General features: G+C 37.6%; 1 protein-coding gene and 1 non-coding gene across 4 annotated transcripts in view; one reads left to right on the top strand and one right to left on the bottom strand.

The window, feature by feature from the left end:
- Window positions 1–2,697: 2,697 nt before the first annotated feature.
- LOC120475402 (U4 spliceosomal RNA) lies at window positions 2,698–2,838 on the bottom strand. The gene has a single exon (XR_005621944.1). It is a non-coding gene; the product is annotated as a U4 spliceosomal RNA (small nuclear RNA).
- Window positions 2,839–13,294: 10,456 nt separating this feature from the next.
- Window positions 13,295–21,597, top strand: part of plxnb2b (plexin b2b) — a 177,687-nt gene continuing 169,384 nt past the window's right edge. For 2 of the 3 annotated variants that reach the window (XM_039666062.2, XM_039666060.2), the window contains exon 1: window positions 13,296–13,619. The gene's annotated coding sequence lies outside the window, so the exon portion shown is untranslated. Of the gene's footprint in view, window positions 13,620–21,597 lie in introns of all 3 variants that reach the window. The other variant, XM_039666063.2, reaches the window with a different exon arrangement.

The raw sequence follows: 21,597 nt of genomic DNA, 5'->3' as shown, positions 1-21,597 counted from the left end.
TTTTGATGTAACAAGTAATGCATTACAAGTAATATCCATTACGTAATCAGATTACTTTTTTGATGTAACAAGTAATGTTTTACAAGTACATACTGTTACGAACTGCTCCGAGACTTGGAGATGAAGATCCAAATGCAGCTTTATTTAAGATTAGTCGTACAGGCAGGGTCGAGGATAAGCAGACAGGACAATGGAGAATACACAGTGGGAATCCGGGAAACAGGCAGAGGTCAGGGCAGGCAGCAGTAATCAAAATCCAAGAACAATCAAACATCAAAAACCAGAAAACAAACACGGAAAACGCTCAGAAATGCAGTGTAACACTTAAACAAGACTTCGCAAACACTGAATGTGAACACAAGGTATATATAGACACACTAACAGGATGAGACACAGGTGAATGCAATCAGTGAATGAGGTACAGGTGAATGTGATCAGTGATGAGTCCGGGCAGTGAGTTCTGGGAAATGTAGTTGTGAGGGAAACATGAACATCTGGTGTGGAGTGCCCTCTGGTGACTCTCAAGGGCACTCCACCTGGTGACCGTTACACATACATTACATAATCAGATTTGTTTAAACGTTAAGATTACTTTTTGATCTAACAATTAATTACAAGAAATGTGCATTACCTAATCAGATTACTTTTTTTAAATCAGTTTACTTTTTGATCTTACAAGTAATTGCAAGAAATGTGCATTATGTAATCAGATTACTTTTTAATCTAACAAGTAATTAATAAGTAATGTGCATTACCTAATCAGTTTACTTTTTGATCTAACAATTAATTACAAGAAATGTGCATTATCTAATCAGATTACTTTTTGATCTAACAATTAATTACAAGAAATGTGCATTACCTAATCAGATTACTTTTTTTAAATCAGTTTACTTTTTGATCTAACAATTAATTACAAGAAATGTGCATTATCTAATCAGATTACTTTTTGATCTAACAAGTAATTAATTATATGTAATGTGCATTACCTAATAAGTTTACTTTTTGATCTAACAATTAATTACAAGAAATGCGCATTATCTAATCAGATTACTTTTTGATCTAACAAGTGATGAATTATAAGTAACGTGCATTACCTAATCAGATTACTTTTTGATCTAACAAGTAATTATAAGTAATATGTATTTTGTAATCAGATTACTTTTTGTTGTTACAAGTAAACAAACGCATGACAATAACAAGCATTATGAAAACAGATTACTTTTTAATCTAACAAGTAATGCATTACAAGTAACATGCATTACGTAATCAGATTACTTTTTGATGCAACAAGTAATGTGTTACAAGTACATTCATTACATAATCAGATTTGTTTAAATGTTAAGAGTAATGTATTCCAAGTGAAATGCATTACGTAATAAGATTACTTTTTGATCTAACAATTACAAGAAATGTGCATTGCGTAATCCGATTACTTTTTGATCTAACAATTAATTACAAGAAATGTGTATTGCGTAATCCGATTACTTTTTGATCTAACAATTAATTACAAGAAATGTGCATTGCGTAATCAGATTACTTTTTTGATCTAACAATGAATTACAAGAAATGTGCATTGCGTAATCAGATTACTTTTTGATCTAACAAGTGATGAATTATAGGTAATGTGCATTGCATAATCAGATTACTTTTTGATCTAACAATTACAAGAAATGTGCATTGCGTAATCCGATTACTTTTTGATCTAACAATTAATTACAAGAAATGTGTATTGCGTAATCCGATTACTTTTTGATCTAACAATTAATTACAAGAAATGTGCATTGCGTAATCAGATTACTTTTTTGATCTAACAATGAATTACAAGAAATGTGCATTGCGTAATCAGATTACTTTTTGATCTAACAAGTGATGAATTATAGGTAATGTGCATTGCATAATCAGATTACTTTTTGATCTAACAATTACAAGAAATGTGCATTGCGTAATCCGATTACTTTTTGATCTAACAATTAATTACAAGAAATGTGCATTGCGTAATCAGATTACTTTTTGATCCAACAAGTAATTAATTATAAGTAACATGAATTACGTAATCAGATTACTTTTTGATGTTATGAGTAAATACATCCAGTACAAGCAACATTCATTACAGAAACAGATTATGTTTTGATCTAATAGGTGATGCATTACGTAATTAGATTACTTTTTGATGAATTGAGTAATGCATTACAAGTCACATACATTATGTAATTATATAACTTTTCGATGTCAATGAAAATTACACAAATACTTTTATTTACAGTCAAAAAAGTATTTTCAAAAACAAGATGTACAGTATAAGTATAAAATAGCTCAAATATAGCGATTGATGCATGAGGTCCACTATAGTAAACAGGTGATAATCAGATTTTTCTCCCAATCAAAACTTTTACTGTGATGACTTATTCGATATTGCTTGATGCTTTTTTTACTAACAAGAGTCTCCTGGGATAGAAGGAATGGGTGGATATTTCAGAGCATCTTGGTTTGAAGGGGAAAATAGTCAAATCACAATGACTTAAAACTTGCTTGCAATGTGGAGGGAGAAACACGAGGATCACCTAAATATTAGATGTGCAATTCTTAAACTATAACTTATAAAACTTCTTATATGTAAATAAAATTTACCGTCCACCATACTGTCTATTGAATTACTCGTACATTAATTGACTTTCTTTTTTTTACCAGGGTAATCAGTCTCCGTAAAGACCGTCAAAAATTGCCAGTGCCGACTATATTTCAAGTCGTCACGGCGGGGTATTGGGTAAAGTTTTCAATTAGCAATAATCGCGCCTCGGATAAACCTCATAGGCTACGATACTGCCACTGCGCAAAGCTAAAGATACAATGTAACACGGTCACTATCACATCAAACATGCAACCCTTTACAGAGACGGTAACAAAATGTCGCCTATGACAAGCTAACCAAACGAAAAAGTAGGACCAAACATGAGTGCTGATATCAATCGAGCAGTATGTCTAAAATGTGCAAATGAGCAAAAAATAGCATTTTAAAAAATATTTTTGCTTACTTTCGCGTTGCATCATGGGAACGGAGTGACGTAGTGAAACGTGGGCGAATGAAGAGATATCTAGTTTCAGAGCAATAATAATCAACTCTGAATCCGAGGATATCAGTGGACCGGCTCATCTATACAAGTAATACCTGAATATAAACGAAAACACGACATAAGAGAATTATAAATCCTAATTTACGAGCAAAACAAAACAATGTAGTGACATCACGGCCACGTGAGCGTCACTCTGATGCAGTGCATTTAACCACCGCTAGATGTCAGAAACAGCTCACTTATGAGATGTGACATCAACATTAAAACGGCAACTACACACAATCAACAATAAAGGCATAACCAAGAGGTTACAAGATATACAGTTGCTGTACCCTATAGCGTACTATCGTTGTATTAATGTGTATAAAATGCATCGTCAGGTTGTTCATTGTGGTTTGATGTTTTTCATTGTGCTGATGCTGACAGGGTCAGTGAGTCTGTGACTGTCTGGTGATGATGTCAGCACTTTGACTGACAGGATGAAGTCTTCATGATCAGCAGAACGGTCAGTCATGAGGAGGAATTTATTTCTGCAGCTCACGTTGACCTACATAACCTAAAAGTGTTTGGATTGTTTAAACTCATTCAGATAAAGAACTTATGAAAAGCATTGTATAGTTTTTAGGGCTGATAAATGTAGGACACATCTGTCTTTGATAAATTGTTGTACAGTTTCTCTATCCAGAGTGTTTGTCATTGCACACTTACTGTTCTAGAAATCTTTTTATATTTGTGTGTATTAAACATATTACCTCTGTATGGGTCCAGGATGGAGCTTCGCATATGGAAGCAGCCTGAGGCCCTGTCATTCCTCCTTTGATTTGGATCTGGATCTCAGGGCTGGAAATAGAGATGAACAGATGGCAGAGTGATGGCATTGGATCAGGCTGAGCGACCGGGCCGGGCCGCACCCACGCCGTACCCACTGCACCGCGAAATCACTGAGGGTTTTACACCAAACCCACACGAGAGCTCTAGCTTTCTCTGTGAGAAAGAGCTGCTGGTCTGAAGGATAAAAATGTCATGTAGGAACATCACCACCATTTCACAGCTCAACAGCAGGGAGTAACTTAATAATACGTATTGATATTATAAAATAAATATAATATACTGTAATTTGTACTTATAAAACAATCACCTTGCTTTCTATAGAGCAAAAATAATTAATTATTATTATTACTTATTAATATTGAAAAATAAATAGAAAATAAATTTATAATGAGCTTATTATTACCATTATCGTTTTAAATATTATTTATGTTATATATTGATATTATAAAATAAATAGAAATATAATTATACAATAAAATATTAGTGTTATTAAGTTATACAAATAAAATGATATTTAAAGTCATATTTTAGTGATATTTAAAACAGGAAAAATAATGCAACAAAGTTTGTACAGCAGATCTAGAAGAAAATAGTGTCATAGTCCATTAAGTTCAGTGATGGTTCATTTCTATTGTAAAAAAGGTATTAATTTAGTTAATTTATCTAGCCTATACAGCCGCTCTGGAGAAAAGAGTGATGTCATCATCCTGCTCAGCTCAGTTCAGTTCTCATATAATGGTGTAAATGCAAACAGATCAATAATATTGTTGAATGTTAAGTGTCCCCAACTAAGCAAGCCAAAATCCAATGGCAACCAAGGCGATAAAGCCAAAAAAAAAAAAAAAAAAGCAACAGTGGCAAGGAACCAAAACTCCAAAAATCAGGTGTGGAGAATGGAGAAAAAAAACCTTGGGTTCTGATTATGATTCAGGCAGCATTACGGGTGATTATTATCCAGTTCCATCTGGTTTAAAATCAGAGTCATGCTGGTATGGAGACGAGTTTGTTGAGTATTAGTGCAGATGGCTGTCGTGTTGATGAGGCCTTCACAGGGGGAGTCTAGTTGACACAACCTCTGCTGACACTTCGTTGTGGTCATGTCTACGAGTTGGTCCACCATCTGATCTGGATACGGCCCGGATCCGGCTGACTACATCATGTGTTGTGGCCGTGTCTAGGCGTAGGTCCACCATCTGATCTGGATTCGGCCGGATCCGGCTGACTACATCATGTGTTGTGGCCGTGTCTAGGCGTAGGTCCACCATCTGATCTGGAAACGGCCCGGATCCGGCTGACTACATCATGTGTTGTGGCCGTGTCTAGGCGTAGGTCCACCATCTGATCTGGATACGGCCCGGATCCGGCTGACTACATCATGTGTTGTGGCCGTGTCTAGGCGTAGGTCCACCATCTGATCTGGATACGGCCCGGATCCGGCTGACTACATCATGTGTTGTGGCCGTGTCTAGGCGTAGGTCCACCATCTGATCTGGATACGGCCCGGATCCGGCTGACTACATCATGTGTTGTGGCCGTGTCTAGGCGTAGGTCCACCATCTGATCTGGATACGGCCCGGATCCGGCTGACTACATCATGTGTTGTGGCCGTGTCTAGGCGTAGGTCCACCATCTGATCTGGATGCGGCCCGGATCCGGCTGACTACATCATGTGTTGTGGCTGTGTCTAGGCGTAGGTCCACCATCTGATCTGGATACGGCCCGGATCCGGCTGACTACATCATGCGTTGTGGCTGTGTCTAGGCGTAGGTCCACCATCTGATCTGGATACGGCCCGGATCCGGCTGACTACATCATGCGTTGTGGCTGTGTCTAGTAGTAGGTCCACCATCTGATCTGGATGCGGCCCGGATCCGGCTGACTACATCATTCATTGTGGTCATGTCTAGGCGTAGGTCCACCATCTGATCTGGATTCGGCCGGATCCGGCTGACTACATCATGCGTTGTGGCCGTGTCTAGGCGTAGGTCCACCATCTGATCTGGATACGGCCCGGATCCGGCTGACTACATCATGCGTTGTGGCCGTGTCTAGGCGTAGGTCCACCATCTGATCTGGATACGGCCCGGATCCGGCTGACTACATCATGCGTTGTGGCCGTGTCTAGGCGTAGGTCCATCATCTGATCTGGATACGGCCCGGTTCCGGCTGACTACATGATGCGTTGTGGTCGTATCTAGTAGTAGGTCCACCATCTGATCTGGATACGGCCCGGATCCGGCTGACTACATCATTCATTGTGGTCATGTCTAGGCGTAGGTCCACCATCTGATCTGGATACGGCCCGGATCCGGCTGACTACATCATGCGTTGTGGTCGTGTCCAGCAGGTCCATCATCTGATCTGGATCTGGCCAGGTTAAAGAGAAGTGTTTTTAGTCTAGATTTAAACTGGGGCTAAATAAGAAAAGGATCTTCCACGTGTAGTTGAAAATGTATACATTGTTTATTAGGGAGCTAATGCAGTGTTGACATGACCAGGCAGGCATACTTCCTGGTTCTATAAGAACAGCTGCTGCTTTTAGAGAGCAATATTGCATTATAAGTTAATTATCAATATTATTTTTTACTAACTAATGATAAATAAATATAAAATCATATTATTTAGAGAAATTAAGTTAATTAATAAGTCTAATTATTATGATTATAATTATTATTAGTATTATCAATAAGTTACTATTTATTTTATAAAATAAATATAAAATATAACTGCATAATGAATTATTATTATTATTATTAAGTTACTTATTAATATCATATAACGAAATATTTTATAGAACAATTATATTGCATAATAGAGCAAAAGTCAATTATCATCATTATTGTTACTAATAAATATGATAAAATAAATATATAAAATAAGAAATGTTAAAGAAATAAAAGTAGAATTTTTATTATTAAGATACTTCAGGATGTTGAAAATAAATATAAAATATTATTATTTTATAAAATATTATTATTATTATTATTATTAGTTTACTTTAAGCAACTGATATGTAGCAAAAAAAAATTCATGTGAACTGAAAGAAACTATTCAGAGGAGATCAAAGCAAATCAGGAATTAGATGATTTAAAAATGAAGACTGAATTATGAAAATAAAGATGCCTTTGTGCTCTTTGATCAAAGTGATGATGACAACAACCTAGTTATCTATGAGTTTGTCTGTCTGTCAATTCAGTGAAGTTCTCATTATCATGATCATTATCAAGAAATAACACTGACATTTTCGTTTCGGCTTCCCAAATGCAGGTTATTTTTGTACGAGTCGGCGTAGAGTCTCGCATTAGATCTGGGTGAATAAGGAACCAGAATTGAATTAGGTTGAGTGGAGGAGTGACTATCATCTCATCATCTCTCACTCCACTGAGTCATAAAGCTACACAGCTCTCAAACACAGCACAGGACGAACAAAACCAACAGATGCAAGTGTGGACGCATGAATGGAGCTGATCTTATAGCACACAGGTGGGCATACCTGCGCAACACAATTAGCACATGCAGCTGGTCAAAAGCGCACAAAAAAAAAAAAAAAAAAAAATATATATATATATATATATATATATATATATATATATATACTGTATATATATATATATATATATATGCATATATATTTGCATATATACTCAGCATCAGTCACATGTCATTAGATTTACAGGTTTGGAAAAAGATCAGCAAATGATCCTCTAATCTGGCCTTTTTAGAGGGCTTTCTTCTCAGGGTGAATGAGAGGATGCATAATTGCTTTTTACATGACATCTTTGAAAGACAGATACAATGATTAAAGCATCCATGGCCAGGATATAATTACAAAATATGACATGATTTTAAAAAAAATACCTATAACATCGACTATGCAATACACTAGTTTATTTAGTGCTGATAAAATTATTAAAGGAGTAGTTCACTTTTGAAAAAAACCTTTGCTGATAATTTACTCACCCCCATGTCACCCAAGATGTCCATGTCTTTCTTTCTTCAGTCGAAAAGAAATGAAGGTTTTTGATGAATACATACCCAAAGCTTTCTTGAGTAAACAAGTTTTATAAACAAGTTTGGTCTTGTTTTGAAGTATACACTCAGCAGATTATTGCTGAAGTGAAAACGCTTCAAAAAATGAAAGTATGAAAAAGTTATGGAAGTTTAAATTTACAGTAAATCAAATATACTGTATATTTTTATTTTATATAAAATATACATTTTACAAAATATTTTTACTCTAAAATTACTATAAAATCATAGCCATAAATCTAACCAAGTTATGTTCCAAGTTTGAGGTTGAAATCACAAAAATTGAAGTTCCCATGAGGTTTAGGCGTAGTACCAAAAATAGCCACCGGGTGCCATTGAATTCCATTGAATTTATATACATTCTGCCTAAACAAATTAAAAAGATTTTTGTCCAAATATCACTTCTGTCACAAAATTTGAGACCTTGAGACACAGACCTTTCTGACAATTTGTTTTGTCAAGATTAGAAAAAGTTTTGATCATAAATTATGAAATATAATGATGCCCAAAAGGGGAGGAGCCTGATAAAATAAGTGCTGTTTCTATTGTAACACAACATTCAATTATAAAACTGTTTTCACAGGATGAATTCTGAGTTTATAAGCTTTGAAATGATACCTAATTTACGATAACTACTACAATATATGATATACTGTAATAAAAAAGGCGATAAAAATAATATTATATTTTAGAGAATTATATATATATATATATATAATCATTTTTAGAGGATAATATACTATAAGTTTTATTGAAAAATACAAGATTATATATTTTATTATGAACTTTTAGCATAAAAACAGAAGTTTCACTGATAAAAAGTGGATGCATCGACTTTTTGTGACAAAGGTCAGAACCCTTAAATAATTCCAGGATATGCTTTTTTTTCATTGGTTGTTGTGTTAAATCTTACTCAGATACAATAGTGCTCTTTTCTGATTGGCTATTGAGTAGCATCTTTCTTTTTTTGATTGGCTGATAAGTGGCAGGGTCGACCGCTGAACTCCGCTTGATTCCCGCCGGTTCCATCATGAGAGCGGCACGGCCTGAGAAATTATGGCATATTAAATATATTATAAATAGTTTTTTCCGCATGAGAATTACAATGTGTGATGGGAGTGCGTGACAAGACCGAAATGCGTGACACTGTAAAAAATATTCCACACTCTACATTAAGGGGGACCACATGACGGTGAGTAGGCTAATTAATGACAGAATATTCATTTTTGGATGAACCAACCCTTAAAACCATGACCAACAAACCAGTTTAGCCTGGATTAACCGTTTCCTTAACCGGGATATCATATTCATTTACATTTAGATTCCATAGGCTACTAGCCTCCCGTGGTATTCTTGAAAGTCTCTTGAAGTAGGTTAACGTGTTTTTCTTTTCTTTTTCTTACTCTTAAACGCTACATTTTAGCTCGACATAGATAGCGTTATTCTGTAGCGTTAACAAAACAGCACAGACGCAAGGACGTCTGTGTAAAGGACCCCTGTATAATTCAGAATTTCGTTTTGCACACAACTAGTGAACTGCCGCTTTTCCAGCGGGACTGCAGTCTCCGAGCAGCGGAGGTGTGCGATGAATCACACGGGGCGCTTTAACGAAACGTGTGTCTAAAATTAGCCGCCTTAGAATGTGTGATGAGTTTTTCTCAACTCTGCGATCTCACACTATGCCACCTTTCCTCGTGTAAGAGCCTCCATCTGCCACACAATCTTTCCACGGCGGGCCCCGGGAAGCCACTGACTGGGACGAATTACAGGCGCCAGGATCCTTCACTTCAACAGTCGGAAGCTTAATGGAGGAGGGAAAAAAGACGCTTGAAATCTCAGCTGTCAGGGAAGTAAATCATTATGAATCAGGCTATGAAAACGGAATCGGCAGTAAGGCCGTATTGACTTTCTGTCTCAAGGTCTGAAAGAGGATGGATGAGGAATTCACATCTTTTATGGGTAGTTAAATTTAACCAAGGCCTCTTTTTTTCTGGTTTAGAGCACACGTACAGCAAATGTTTGTTGCTCGCCTCGGCCAGTAGAGGGCTCTCCAACGGCGTCGAGCGCGCGCACATCAACAGACAGATGGAAACGGTAGGCTATTGCTACTTTATTGATCCCTGAAGGGAAATTCAGTGCAAAACGGCAGCAACATCAAATAAAGTGTGCATAAATACACAACTTTAAGCTCACAGCACTAAACATTACAGATAGTGCAGCCAATCGTGTCGTATAGGGCCACACAGTGAAGTCTCACACTAACCAGCGCTGTCATAAACGGCTCAAATTCAATTGAATTCAAATAGAAACTGAGCTGAAGGTTTTGGCTTGATATCAATGATTATAAATTTTCTTTTTTGAATTTTCCCTAATGAAGTGCTTAGTCATTCAGTGCAAACACTTACAAAGCAGTTGTTGATACAGGATGGTAATACATTGGTACTTAGGCCTATGGTTCTGAATTGTTATGTTTATATGCAATGGTACTGCAAAGTATTAACATGGGACAAAATAAAAATGAGGTAGGCTATTTCTTTTGTGTGAACTGCAGCTTTATTTTGAAGAGAGATTGATGTAGTTTAGAAATGCATTGTTGGATTTAACCTCTGACTTAAATATTTTCGTTACAGCGTCATGATCTGCTGTTCTGCAAAACTGTGTTGTTTAACAATCCAGTCACACTTAAAAATAATCCAGTCGCACATGTGTCTGTCTGCTCTGGCCTGTAACTCATCACTCACATGGTTGCCTGCGAAGGCCGTTTCTCTGCAAGGATCTCATTATCCGATCTCTCTCTTTTTCATTTCCTTATTTCGCTCTCCGTGTCTCTTCTCCTTGTCTCTCTCTCTCTCTCTCTCTCTCTTTCTCACACACTTCCATCTTGTGTACAGCTGCCTCAGCTGTAAGTCTGACACAGGGCCGCCACTCTTGATTCATCCCATGAGTCTTTGGGGCAGTGCCCGCTCTCTTCTCAGACATGCACATTTGCATAACCATAAATCACTCACCAGAAGTGACACTCAGTAAACAAGGAGGCTCTGGATCTTGGCCTCCCTCTTTCTTTCTGGACAGCTACAGGTTTCAGATAAAATAAAGAGATGGATCTGTACAAAACATGACTTTGTTTCACCCTCAAATTCAAAAGAAAGACATTTAAAATTATATTTTGCACAAAGAAAATAAAGCCTCTTTTAGGACCATTAAAAGGATAGTTCACACACTATTGAAAATTCACTCATCATTTACTCACCGTCATGTTGTTCCAAACCTGTATGAATTACTTTCTTCTGTTGAACACAAAAGAATATATTTTGAAGAATATGGGCAACCAAACTGTTGATGGACCCCATTAAAGGAGTAGTTCACTTTTAAAAAAATGTTTTGCTGATAATTTACTCACCCACATGTCATCCAAGATGTCCGTGTCTTTCTTTCTTCATTTGAAAAGAAATTAAGGTTTTTGATGAAAACATTCCAGGATTTTCTACATATAATGGACTTCAATGGGAACCAAACGGTTCAAGGTCCAATTGGCAGTTTCAGTACAGCTTCAAAAGGCTTTAAACGACACCAGACGATGAATAAGGGAGTCATGACTCGAAAAAAGATTTGTTCGTTTTGATGAACGAACAGGAGAGTCACGAACACTCATCACAGAACAGAGCAAGGCGAGCATTTGTGCTTATAAAACGTACTTTTTTTATTTAATTTTTTAAATGAGCGATCGTTTCGCTAGATGAGACCCTTTTTCATTGTCTGGTGTCGTTTAAAGCCCTTTGAAGCTGCACTGAAACTCTCATTTGGACCTTGAACCGTTTGGTTCCCATTGAAGTCCATTATATGGAGAAAATCCTAGAATGTTTTCAGCAAAAACCTTAAATACTTTTCAAATGAAGAAAGAAAGACATGGACATCTTGGATGACATGGGGGTGAGTAAATTATCAGCAAAAGTTTAAAAAAAAAAAAGTGAATTACTCCTTTAACTTCCATAGTATGGAAAGAAAATACTATGGATGTCAATGGGGTCCATCAACTGTCTGGTTGCCCATATTCTTCAAAATAAAAATAATACATTTATACAGGTTTAGAACAACTTGAGGGTGAGTAAATGACTTTTGGGCTTTTCAATTATCCTTAATTTTCAATTATCCCTTTAGATTTTCATTAAAATGAAGCATATCTCTCTCCATTACTGTAATGCAAGGGTGTCTCATTCTCTTTATATGGAAACTATATTATTTATATAATAATCAAATATTAATGCATCATAGATTTATATATTTTTTTTTTGACAATTAAGCACATCTTTCCTCTTATTCTCATTACCATGATGTACAAAAATCTCATTCTCTGACATGAATTATTTGTGTTTAGTTTATTATATTATATAATTAAAGTAAAATATATACCATTTTAGGCTTAAATAGTAAACAAATAAAATAGAAAAAATGTAAATAAAACATCCAGACAGATTATGATAGTAAGAATTGGGGCTTAATTGTTATGAAAATAATGCAAAAGTTCTTAATGGTCGTATAGGCTTAATTTTCTGTTATGCAAGATTTTAACGTGGAGGATGATTTTGTGCATGGCTGTATAAGGTGTATACACATGCTAAATGTTCTGGAGAGGACTTCTGGGTGGTTATCCAGTACAATGACCTGTTCGGAGTCTCTTGGGCCCTGCACAAGAATGCTGGCAGAACGCTTTTAGAAACAGCTCTCAAATTTACAGCCCCATACAATAGAATCCCATATAGAGATCTGGGTTTGACATCTCGTGTTTGATTGAACACCTCATATTTTGCTTCCCCACACACAGAGCTGCAGAAATAGGATAATTTATTGTACGACCCCTGACAAGAATAAACTACACCGTGTCCCACTGCAGGAGATGGATGTGAGTGTGTTACACTTTCACAGGTGACTGGCACTGCTGACAGATGATACACACAATAGAGTTTGATCTGTCAGTGAAAGTTGTTTGAGTTCAGCCCGCTGACTGTGCCGCATAAAGCAAAACACAAATAAAGCTAATTAATATCAGAAGGTTATGCCATACTTTGTTATAAAACATGGTACTGAATGATTAGCCTACCATATTTCCATTATTACATACTTTAGTATTTTGGACATCTATAAAGTACAAAAAATGCCATAGGCTAAGGAACTATATAAAAGTACCAACTGATATGCCGGTAATGGTGCCTGTCTATAATAGCCAACTTCAAATAGATTAATCTCACCTACACTAGATTAAAAGCATTGAAGATCGAGCTATCTTCCATCATGTCTTCGCTTGTTCTGTGGTTTTAAGCTCTCAGCTCGGGGAAGGGGAGGAGACACACTCACACAGCACACACACACACCAGCTCCGTTCCCCCGTACGAGAGTAACCGGGCTGGAGGAGGAGAGCGCGATCGGACCTCCAGGTGTGTATGTGTGTGTGTGTGAGAGAGGGAGTGAGAGAGAGAGTGTTCAAGTCACACCTGGATGCATCATGTGATCAGATACCTGGGCGTGTAGCGAGCGTTCAGTGTTTTATCCAGTAACGGGTAACACGGAACTGAAGAGCTGTGTCTCTCCGCGCGTGAGTGACATGTGAACTTTCCGTGCACCGGGAATCTATTCCTCAATCTGAAGGGAAACCGTGGTCTGGACGCTGCAACTACCGAACTACCAAGATAGGTAAGTCTGTATTTGTGTGTCTGACGCTGAATGGTTTGTGTTGCACATTCCAAAAGACCGTATAGAGCAGTTCACGGTTGTGTTTGGGTTCAGACGGGACGCACATCCCGGGCTGACGGAGACGCATGTTGCATGTCAGATGATGGACCCGATTGTGTGTAGTGAATAGCCTTTTCAACATTCATTCCTTGAAATTAGAATGCGTTTTTCTTTGTTACTACTTTTCATTTAGCCTAATTATTAATAGGTATGTTGTTTCTTTCACTAGTTGGTATTCAATAAACTGGTATGGTCCGCGAACTATGACTTTCCAGTGAGTCTTATCGTTTTTGTCAGTATTTTTATATCGGTTAGTGTCGCCCATAACGATATCCGTCAAACTATCTTGAAGACATTTTGTTTGTTTGTGTATCTATATTAAAATGATTATTAATGACTGTTGGTCTTTCGATATAATGACAACGGAAAGTGCTCGTTTGTCGTTCTGTTGATATCTTAGTGACGTCGCGAGCGCATATTTAGCTGACTAACTTTCTCTTTTGGTTACTTAAATGGTTGAAACTGTTATTTAAATGTATTATACTTCTATTTAAAACGGAAACATAGTTTTAAAGACCCTCAACCCTTTGTTTTGACTTAATTTGATAGGTTCAGACAACCCATATCCCCATAATTCGCATCCTACTTCAATAGCTGCCTACTTGACTATCGGTTAGTCTTGCTGCTACTAGTCAAAATCCCAGCAGTGGTGAGTAACTGTTTCATTGTTGCAGGTAGTTTTTGGCATTGTTGGCACTGTTTCAATCTTAGTAACCCTACTAAACAAGCAAACGGATAAAACCAGCCTAAGCTGATTGGTTGCTGGTCTCTCTGACTGGTTTTAGAGGGTTTTTGGACACTAGTCTTTTTGGCTGGTCTTAGTTAGTCAAGCTGAGAAACCAGCTAAAAACCAACTGAACTCCAGCTTGGCCAGGCTGCTTTTTAAACTAGCTTTAAAATCTGTTCTTTCTTAATGGTTGACCAGTCATACTCGAAATGATTGCAATGAATTGGTTACCAGTTTGAGATAATGGCAATATTTGTTCCTCTCCTTGTGTCACTTCCAAAACAACCCAGTAGTGGCTTTCCCCCCGCCCCACCCAAAAAAATATTTTAATGAAATTGAACAAAATATCCCGCCAAATGGCAATTCAAGCAATTTAATGTCTCATTTGCTGTTTAATTATTAATGCCATGAACCCAACTGCTAGTTATGACCTTGATTTGTCTTAGGCTAATGGATGGATTCATTTTTAATGGGTTGGATCTGGTTAATAGTCCCCAAGTCTTGCACTTCTCTTGACATTTCACCGCGTCGTGATTTAAAACCACTAGTTACGTTTCAGGTTTCAGTGGTAAAAGGTTAAATTGTGCTTGTTTAGCAGCTGTGCTTTTCCCACATTGTTCATTCACTTTGCATGTGCGCTCGAGTACAGTGCGAGTACAACAGGTCCGGAGACAAGCTCTTTTTGTGTCTTTAACTGTGTAAATCCCGCTGTTTGTCTTGGCACACTGGCTCCTTTCAGCCCGAGCTCTGAAGTTGTGCGTCTCACATTGTACCGCCTTGTTGTGCCTCTAAATTGCGTCTCTATTGGGCTCTCCTGTATTTCTATGCCGAGCTCTACAGTGAAAGGGAGGAGACATCCCTGGGGGATTATCCTCATTAAATGGCTTTAAACAAACGAGCCAGATTAGCCGGGATCGTTCTCCATGTGGGGGCAACAGAGCCAAGGGTGGGTGTGGTGTGGTGAAACGAACAACCCCAGCAGCAAGAGGCAGCGTCCTCATAAATACACACCATCTGCGCTCACGCACACACACCACGTATTCGGCGTGAAATCAGGTCCTGCTCCTGCCTACAGCGCTCAGGCTTATCTGCCATCCAGCGAGCGTTTAGAATGGAGCGACTGTCCCTTATCTGAGCGGCGAAACGCATGATGAATGTCCTCTCTGCACGGAGCTGAATGATTTCATTCACCTTCCGAATGTCCCTGTGTTTTACGCTCAGAAATCATCTATTACCCACAATCACCTGCAGGGCTGTCAGCGAAAGCACTTGGCTGGAGCACTTGGGTTTATCAAAAGCTAAATAAAGAGGTAGCATTTGTCTGGTGTTTGCCTGCAGGATAGTGATGTTTAATGTTGGACATTCACCCTTCCTCTGTAGCAGCAACAGCACCCATGACTTCTTTTTATTTGGAGGGACCTGTTTTTCCATCAACAATGCCTAATTCAGAATACTTTGCCAAAGGAGAAATGACACAGAAGAACTTCCTTTTTTGCCTCTCCTGTGGTTTGGCCCATTACAGGCTTTTAGGCATGTTCTCATGTTGCCAGTTTGTGCCTGAGTGTCTTTGATTGGTCATTTGGGTTGCCTTTTAGCATGTCAGACTCTGCTCTGCACTTAAAGTAAGGCATGTTGACATTGGAGATTCTTGGAAACGTTGGATGCTTTTCTTGTATCGGTGTGTTGAGTCTGGCTGCTCTAAAATGGCTTTCTCACACTGATATTCTGAAATAGTTTGGCAAGCGTTTCTTAACCCACTCCCGATGATTCAGTCCAGAGAGGGACGTTGAAGTTTCCACTTTACATTCTTCTCATAGTTTTCAATTTAACAGTGCATGCTCTAATAATTAGGTAAAGTAGATGCGATGGGATTAATTGCCTCTCTTCCAGGTTCCAGGCTGAGTTTTTGTCCTTATTTGACTGTGGCGAGTGACAGGCACGTTGTTGAATGCTCAGTTTAGGCTTGTTCGACTTCATATACTGTAGCTCTGCGCAGACCGCCGGCTGACTTGAAGCAGTGAGAGCGACTGACGATTCGAGAGCACTTATCTGTTTTATAACAGTAAAATCTCATGTAGTCGCGATGTTTCATTGTGTCCTGTTTATCAAAATAAGTAGACCCATACTTCATTGGTATTTATCTTGTTCAAACAGACGCTGTAATAAGCAGTACATAAAGTAGTAAATGGAAATGTGTCTGAAATATCTGTGTATTTGACAAATATTGCATTTATTTCACTTCAGTATGCAAACGCAGCACAAGCGTCATTACGGGAAGCAGAAAGTGTTTTCGATTACATCCAGCTGCAGCCGATGACTAACACAGCTTATTTGTTTTGGCGTGTATTTAGGTGGCTCCGCCCACAGCGAAGTGGCATTGGACCACTCACACTCTACATTTAAATGTGAATACCAATATTTTATATGTACACCAATTTTTATACCAATATGTGTGTATTACTTTAATGAATTCGCTTGATTGGACATAATTTTTGATTGGTAAATTGAATTAAATTTTAAAACAGAATCCAATTTGGAAAATTTGTGAAAAAAACAACAAAAAAAATAATTTATTTGATTTTATTCATTCATGCATTTTATTTATTTTTATCATATCGGTTATCTGCTGATATTTTTAGTTTTGGTATCGGTAGATATTATATATATTTAATGGTGCATGATTATCTCAAATGATATGACATCATGACTTTTGCGTAAACATACACGCCACTTTCGAGTCAAGTGGCGTGTTATCTCTACACATTTTGAGCTATCCGCGTGTATGCGTGTATGTCTACACCATTAATGTCCGAGTGATTCCGCGGGTCTATACACGCCTTCAAATGTCCGCGCGAAACGAAGCAAAATGTAGATCTAGTACATCTGGGGATTTTTTTTTTTCCTAGCTAGGATGGTAAGGGAACAGTCATATATGCCATTAACCCCAGTGACGGTTAGGTTTAGGGACTGGGTTGTGGTAAGTCATATATTTATATATACAGTAATGTAACGTTAAGTCAACGCGTTCATAAGCACGCTGAAAAGCGATTATGCGTCTTGATAGCACGCCAAAAATGGAAATCCGAATTGGCGTGTCATACACACGCTACTTCATGAGATCAGTCTGCAAATTTTATGGAATAATTGACGACAGGTCATTGAATTATTATCGGTCACGACGCGAAACGGAGTGTTATTTTTATTATATTTTTCTAATAATTCAACGGCCTGAAGTCAATTATTCCGCTTGTACTACAGTTACCACACCTCCATTGTTCAGATGATGCATATCAAGACGTTTGTCAAGTTTTTGTCATTATAACGCTCTTGTATGTAGGACTAATTTCTTACGCATCTAATGCCAGGCCTCCATTGCTAATTCCAAAGCGTCATTTTAGAGTTAGTAACAGAGGTTTGAGCCACTGATAGCAGACTAATGATGGGGGACACACTTACGACTCGCCGAAATATTCGAAGACCGACTGTTTCCATCGACTGTAGCAGGTCTTAAACACCAACTAACACTTGTTTGGGCATGATCAGTATCAAATTACATTCATTTCAACCCGTCTCATACTTTTTATTTATTAAAATTAAACTGTATGTGTTGATTAATTGTGAAGTTAGACATCGAAAATTGCAGATCAAGCGCATGGGGCTGCATGTCTTCTCTTGTTATGAATTGTATCCTATTTTCCGTTATTACAGTTCACTACGCGCAGTGATATGGAACTGTAATGCGCATAATTGCACACCTTTAGAACGTTCTCAACCAATCAGAATCAAGCATTCAACAGCCCTGTAGTATACGTTTAGATAAACTTTGCCATCTTCTAACGCTCACTGAAATTTAATGTTTAGATTTAGTAACACTGTTAATATTTAGGAAATCTCAAAATCAATATCCATTTTTCATATCATACTATAATGTTGTGATGGTTAAATTCACTTTTGGCATGTAAAACGATAAATCTTTTTAGTTATGGTCTCTCTTGTAATTATTTAGACAAAATAGTATAAAATTTTAATGAAAATCTCTGTATTTTTAATTTACTGTAGTTTTGTAATGTAATATTTCTATGGCAAATTTATGTTCTGATGCCTGAATTCACATATAGATTTTTTTTAAATAATTTTATGGATTTTACGTTTTTGTGCTTAAAAAAATTATGCACAAACATTTTATTTAACAAAGTGGAATGGATTTACGTATAACATGAAATTGTTATATGCTAGTTGGTTTATCGCCCATAAATGTATAATTGTCTTTACACTGTCTTTAGGTGTTTGTGTCAGGCCTGTAATGTCTTATCTATGGTTTAATCTGGTTATTATGATATCTTGGCGATGTGCAAAGTCAAGACAGTAGTTTTAAGGCCCTTGAGCCCCCTAAGGGCCGAGTTACATCAGATTACAACAGCATCATGGGAAATAACGGGCATAAGGTGAGATCGCATTCATTCTCACGCTTGCTAATCAACAGCTGGCCCCAGATCTGTGCCGCCCGAGGATCTTCATGCAGCTTCGCTCGAGTGTCGCATATAAACCTCTGAATGTGACCAAACCAAGAAAGTTGTGGCTTTTCCCTCTTTCACTTCTTCCATCTTTTCCCCTCTCTTTTTTCATACCATCTGCTGATGGGCACAAAACCATTTCCTCAGCTTCGTTCTGGTCACGCAGATGGATTCAGAGTAAAAAAAAAAAAGAGTCAGTGTTCTTGGGAAAATAAGACTGGAATGTGTGGGAGGGACTTTTGCACATGCACACAAAACCTTCGCCCGCAGGAGAACAAGATCTCCAGCTTTTGCTTCAAAGAGTCTCGTTACAAGCATAACACGCTATCAGCGCAGGCCGAGACTATGGCGTAACATTACAGCCGCCTCGAGCCCACAGAAACGCTCCACTGTACGGATAGAGCGTTGGCCTGAGCCCAGGCGGGAGCTCCCTTTGGAGCAAATGGGGCAAGCGGGGATTAAATCCAGTTCGAGAATAAAAGGAGAGCCTCCATTGACAGCTGTAATTAGTCTAAGATTTGCCTCATTCTGGAAAACTGCCAAGTCCTTGACTATTACAGTGGAAAATCCAGACAGCTTCCACTTGAAAGTTTTCAGGCACGAGCTGTTTCTTTCTGTGCTGGAAACATGGGTTAAGTGGCGTAATTCAAGGATACAAAACAAAAATTAGCGCTTTTTCGTAACCTATTATCAGCATTCACAGAAGTGTGCAGAAAGCCCTGCAGATTTGCAGACTCTGACGCCCGTCATCCACAAAGATCTGGATATTTTTAGCCCCATGGGTGTTCATGTATTAAGAAATTTTGGCTAATTTGATCATGCTTTCAGCTGCCAATAAGAGGTTTAATTCATTTTATCAAGTTTATAATCATTGTACAGATGCACATATCAGCAACACATTGGTTAGACTGTTTGTTATTTTTAGTACATTTTAATTATTTAATGTATTTGTTGTAATTAATTTTTAAATTATTGTTTTGAATACATGTTTAACTTCATTGTCGTATTGGTTATTTATTTATTGGTAATGTATTTTTTTTATTTCAAATTTATTAATAGTTTCACCTTTTTTAAATAGTAAAAATGTTTTTTATGCATTTTTGTTACACAATTATTCAAAATGTAGCTATTAAATGCTGTTTTTTTACTTTATCAGGTATCAAACAATATTTCTGTAGCAGATTTCAAAAGTAACATTTATTATGATGCTTATATTCACAAGAAGCATACAACTTTATGTATTTATTTATCTGTTGTTGATATATAGCAAATTTCAGTAGGAATATTTATTTTGTGATTCCTATATTCAAAACATATTATTTGAGAAGTAAGACTTATAATATGGGGTATAATATCTGTAAATTATAGCAATAATATAATTAAAGCAGAATTATGTCATTTTTTCAACCTTTATAATATTTTTCCAAAACCCTTAAGATGGAACATCAACTTACAAAAGGTTGACTGACAAGTCTGCTATAGCCTGACAGTGTCTGTATCGCTTTTACTGGCACTCCGTAACTTCGGGGAGCGGGTAGGAACCCGAACACAAAAAGAACTACAAAATTCGACTGCTTTACGGCATACGTCACTTCCCCCACTTTCCGACGCGAGAGCCCAACGAGCATTTCTTTTTACCTCTGTATGTTGTCATGGCTGAAGCAGCGAGTAAATCCAAATGTGAAGTGCGTCAGAAACAGAGCGCGCGGGCGATCAGTTTACTGTTGTGTTGTGTAGCTTCGCCCCTCGCCGCATCCAATGTAGACTGCATTGCTTTCTTTTGAGGGCGCTTAACACACTCAAGCATCCCTGTAGAGCCGGGGCGGGATGTGAAAGTATACTGACTAATGAGTTTGGAAGGGGCTACATTCTTAAAAGTAAATAATAGACGATTAAACGGACAAAATTATTAGTCAGGATACTATCCTATGTCTGCAGGCTGATAGTCATGTTTGTTACTTATTTTTCTGGTGAAAGTGTCTTGCCTCAGGCTATAATGCAAATCAATTTTTCAAATTTGCAGATTCATCTATGGTAGCTTGATATTATTATATTGATGACATGGCTATTATCTACCAACAAACATTGAATTGAATTAGCATGTCCATTATGTAAAACAGTAGCCAATAGGCTAACGTTACTATAAAGACGCTGGCTAGTAAACGCGAGCTACGCGATCTTTTGACGTTTGATAAAAATAAAGTCTGCCCAAGATGTGAGAACTCCTTCCTTCTGCAGAGTTCGGGGGTATCGATTATCAACAAATGCACGCGTGTTTTCCCTAGTGTAACCGTGAAAGATTTTACGACAGTAGTAGAAGACAATACTGTTTCCGAACTGTAGGGGGACCCCGAGAGCAAAATTCCAAAAAATAGCATAATGCTGCTTCAACAGCCAACATTTTCATATCAGTACACCCCTAATCCATAATTTGCCTCAAAATGAAAACGACACCAAAATTTGTGTACCGATTGTGTCTGGGCCTGCATATTATGAGCCCTATTATTAGGCTTGGGCCTGCCTCAAAAGTCCCTGACTTTTTGAAGGTATCTTAAGGCTGCCAAAATGTTTCCAGCACAGTTTAACTAACTGCGGGTTGGGGTATTATTTCAGAAGCTCAGGTGAACCGATGCGTGCT

Source organism: Pimephales promelas, chromosome 25, assembly GCF_988280905.1.
Source record: "Pimephales promelas chromosome 25, fPimPro1.hap1.1, whole genome shotgun sequence".
NCBI lineage: Eukaryota > Metazoa > Chordata > Actinopteri > Cypriniformes > Leuciscidae > Pimephales > Pimephales promelas.
This window is presented reverse-complemented; position numbering and strand designations above follow the sequence as displayed.